We start from the raw sequence: 4944 nt of genomic DNA, 5'->3' as shown, positions 1-4944 counted from the left end.
GAGGAAGGTACTAGCGAACCTGTTCTGAACATAAGAGGGGCTGAGGAAGAGAAAGCTAAGCTGTGAAGACCAAAGAGAAAGAGAAGTTAGGCTTTGGGTGGGGAGGGCTGTGACGTGGAGCGTGAAGTATTCATGTTCTATGCAATAGGAACTGACTGTGAAAAGACCCAGTCAAGAGAAAGCTGGGAGACTTTAGGGAACTGAAAGTCACTCTGTGTGGTGGGAGTATAAAAAGGGATGTATTTAGGGGTAGGGGATGGCAAGAGGAAGTGGTAATGAGGGATGAGACTGGAGAGGTATGCAAGGGCCGGGTCACGAGGAGCCTCATGAACCTTGAGAGGGAGCTTGGATTCTATCCTGAGGTGGGGAGAGACACTGGAGAGTTCAAAACTGGACCTTTGGGTTTAAGAAATCGCCAAGTCTAGTGTGTGGACTGCTAAGAATGGACTGGTTGGGGTGGTGTGAAGTAGTCTAAGAATAGAGAGACCGGTAAGAGGCTATGATTTATAATTCAGGTGAGAAATGATGGTGACCTGAACTAAGGCAGAGGCAGCAGAGATGAAGTTGAACGGACAGATAAGAGAGATGTAGTAGAATCAACAAGACTTGTAATTGTATGACTGTAGAGGAGGAGGAAGAGAGAGGTGGCAAGGATGGCCAGATTTCTGGCGTTTGTAACAGGGTAGATGGTGGTGCCATGTACTGAGAGGGAAAGACCATGAGAAGAATAGACTTGTGTATGTGTGTGTATATATATATGTGGCAGGGAAGGGGAGTGGGAATCAAGAGTTTGGTTTTAGACACATTAAGTTTGAGATGTCTGTAAGACATCCAGGTGAAGACGTCCAATAAACAGCTGGGTATGTTGATATGCAATTTAAGAGAGAACTGGAGGTGGCTATGGGGTTAAGGGATTTGGCAGATGGGAGGTCATCATGGGAGACCTTCCTAGAACTAATTGCTCTGGGTGATGGAGGCAGAAGCCAGAATGATGAGGGTTGAAGAGTTAATAAGAGGTGAGAAAACAAAGATAGTGAGGGGAGGAGACCTCCCTTTGGAGAGGCTTGGCTGGGAAGAGAAGAGGAGAGCCACAATGTTGGGTCAGAAGGCTGGGGGAGACTTGAGCCTGTTCATCACCTGAAGAGCCTGGCTTCTAGTGGGCACTCAACACATTTTGTTGCACTGAACTGAACGGAGGATAAGCTTGAAGATACATTGTTGGGTGCCCTCCAGTCGATTCCAGCTCATAGCGACCCCATGTGGTAGAGTAGAACTGCCCCATAGAGTTTTCTTGGCTGTAATGTATATGGGAACACATCGCCAGTTCTTTCCCGTGTGGCTGCTGGGTGGATTCAAACCATCAACCTTTCAGTTAGCAGCCAAGTGCTTAACCGTTTGCGCCACCAGGGCTCCTTGCTTGAAGATACAGGAGAGAGGAACAATTGATGGAATTAGACCCTAGGAGACAGCATTGAAAGTGTGAGTTAAATTTTGAAAGGGGACAGGCACACTCTGTCATTAAAATGACCAGAAGGAGGGAAGGCAGGGTGTGTGGAATGTAGAGTATGTTGGCTAGAGGCGGGAGAGAGGCATTTCTATAGATAAACAGGGTCTGAAGGTGAGGAAGAACTTGTATAATTTTGTCTTCAGAGGATTTCAGGTTTAGCTCTGAGCCCAATTTATGACTTTGTCTAGAAATAATATCTAACATATGTGGTTGGCACTTAGTACTTCTGTGTGCTGAAATCAAGGTAACTTAGCTTGTTATAATCACGTCTAAAGTAAAAGCATATTGGTTGTGAAGAATATCAGCAGAGAAGAACCAACATCGCCTTTGAGGAACAGCTGTTCATTTGCCACAGATGGAAAATCACTTGCAATGAATACGAATACATTTTAGAGATGGAATAATACAGGTAAAGCACAGGATCACTCTAGCAGATCCAGTAAAACCTGCAAAAGTGGAACCTGTGTAAGGTGGAAACCTGTCAGAGAAGGAAAATTAAAATATTTTCCTCTAAAACGAGCAATAGACAAGTGGTAAGATTGCATCCTATCAAAGGCGGAAAACTTGCGAGACCCGGAAAAACAAGGCAGTCCTGGGAAGTTCTAGCTCTCACAGGTTTCACTGTAATATAGTTTCACCACAACAGTCTGCTGAGCCTCTTTCAATTCTTTCAAAGAACAGCTATTATTTCCTGAGTGTTTTCTATGTGTCAGGCAGCGTGCTCGGTGTTGCACATACATTATATTGAATCCTCAGAACGACCCTGCAAGGGAGGTTGTATTGTTCCCATTTTACTGATGAGAAAACTGCAACTCAGGGAGGTGAGCAATTTGCTCAAGGTCACCCAGCAACTAATGTAGTAGTCAGGATTTGAACCCAGGTTAATCTGACCACTTTTTACCACCACAGTGGTTTTGAATTTTGCCCCGGAGCCACTGTGTGTGATGTCTGTCTGTCTGTCTAGCGTGGAGGTGAGGAATGGAGAGGAGAGGTATTCAACCTGGGCAGCTCCGCATTTGTCAGTTTTAAACTGGTTGCCATTGAGTCGATTCCGACTCATAGCTACCGTACAGAACAGAGTAGAATGCCCCATAGAGTTTCCAAGGCTGTAATCTTTAGGGAAGCAGACTGCCACAGCTTTCTCCTGTGAAGCAGCCGGTGGGTTTGAACCACCAACATTTTGGTTAGCAGATGAGTGTTTTAACCACTGTACGACCAGGGCTCCTTGCAGGGTTTCTAGGCAAGCTTTATTAGATCAAAGGCTGTGGAGGAGACAAAAAAGAAAAATTTGACAGCCACCGCCCTATCCAGGGCTCTTGGAACTTCTCAGGCTGATGCGTGACTTTTCTGAAAAAAACGCTGCCCTAGAAGCGCTTTGCTTATGTGATGCATTTTTCCCCAATTTTCTCTCCTGGCACATCCGTCTTCCACGTGACTGCCAGGGAGCTTTTTCTAAAATTTCATCGTGTTACTGCTCTACTTAGAAACCTTCTATGGCTCCCGACTGCTTTTAGGTTAAAATCTATGTACCACTTTTTTAGGATGCTAACCAAAAGTTCAGCAGTTCGAATCCACCAGCCGCTCCTTGGGAATCCTGTGGGGCAGTTCTACTCTGTCCTACAGGGTCGCTATGAGTCGGAATCGATGCAGCGGTAACGGGTCTGGGTTGGTTTTGTTTAGGAGGCCCCGGGTGGTACAATTAATGCACTCCACTGCTAACCGAGAGGTTGGAGATTCAAGTCTATCCAGAGGCACCTTGGCAGAAAGGCCTGGTGATCTGCTTCCGAGGTCACAGCCATTGAAAACTCTATGGAACACAGTTCTACTCTGACACACACGGGGTCGCCATGAGTTGGAATCAACTCGACAGCAACTGGTACTGGTTATGAGACCCTTAGTGATCTGAACCCTCATCTTCTTCTCCAGCATTGTGTTTCTCTACTCCTCAGCTCCCACCCCCCTGCCAGCCAGCTGAGTTAGAGTTCTTGGTACAGGCCATGTTCTCCCGTACATACCCTGGTGACTTTGCCAGGAATCCCCCTCCCCTCTGCTCCACTGGCCAACTCCCACTTACCCCTGGAGCCTCAGATCAGGCTTTGCCTTCCTCCCCAGAAAGCCTTTCCAGAACCTCCCCCTGGGTCAGGCCCACCCTCAGTGCTCCTTCAGCCCTCTTCACCCCCAGCCCCCATGTTTACCTGTCTCAGCCCTGCTTCTAACGGGCTCCTTTCCTTGCCAGGATCCCCCACTAGAATGCAGTTTTGCATCATCTGCTTAACTCCGTTTTGCTCCCCCGAAAAGAGGTTTCTCGGGGGAACTTGCTCTTTCTCTTGGGGTAAGCATACCAGTCTTGCCTCGAAAAGCATACCAGGAATGCCAATGGCTTGATGTTAGGAATGGAGAGTTTTCAGCATGGGAGTTTGTTCCCTGAAGCCAAACCTCAGTTTTATATGGAAGAGGTAGGCTAGGCAATATCACATGATGAGAAAAATCTGTGGGGAAGAATAGCTGACTCCAGGAAAAACTATAGAGGGCCGCTTTCAAATCTTCCAGCTGATTTGATTTGGTTTTCATTTTGGAAAAAGCAGGGCCGGTTCTTGTCTCAGGTCACCAAAATCTGCTAATAGTTAAGATACTTAGGTTCTAACTTTTCCTATAAAGAGGGCACTATTGTTATAAGTGACCTTTGAATGCTCTGCCAAGGCACACGCCTATCTTCCCCCCAAGCCAGGAGCTGGCAGACTCAGCCATGTGGCGGGAAGACTTTGTCCTGACAGCCTTCACCAAGCCTAACCCACCTTGACAGCTATCAAGGGGGGAGGTGGTGGAGCAGAAACCGCAGCCCAGCATCAATTAGCCAGCTTGCATCTGTAAAATGGGCACAGGGGGTGGAAAGGTGGCTTATGGACATACTCCTCAAATGCCAGAATCCGAGAACTGCCGGCCCTCCCTCCTTCAAATATCAAAGAAAAGAAGTTCATTTAGAAGAAAAAGGAAATACTGCATTAAAAAAAGCCCCAAAACAAAATCCTGACATAATCTTTAAATCAAACAATAGTTTAGCTTAATTAGGAAAGAATGTTTGCCTTGATCATTGTGCTCTTTTAAAGAACTATCTATACTTGATCTAATTGACGCTTAGAGGGCAGTGAGTTTATGTTAATAGTGGTAGAATAATTTGGAAAAGGATGAGAATGGTTGCAGAACTTGAAGAAGGTAACCAATGTCACTGCATTGTACATGTAGAAATTGAATTGCTGTATGTTTTGCTGTGTATATTTTCACCAAAAAACAACAGAAAAACCTAGTTGCCATCAAGTAGATTCTGAAGCATGGTGACCCCATGCATGTTAGGGTAGAACTGTTATCCATAGGATTTTCAACGGCTGATTTTTCAGAAGTAGATTGCCAGGCCTTTCATCTGAGGCACCTCTGGGTGG

The sequence above is a fragment of the Trichechus manatus genome, unplaced genomic scaffold (genome assembly GCF_000243295.1).
Source record: "Trichechus manatus latirostris isolate Lorelei unplaced genomic scaffold, TriManLat1.0 scaffold00068, whole genome shotgun sequence".
NCBI classification, from domain to species: Eukaryota; Metazoa; Chordata; class Mammalia; order Sirenia; family Trichechidae; genus Trichechus; species Trichechus manatus.
Note: the sequence above shows the minus strand (reverse complement) of the source record.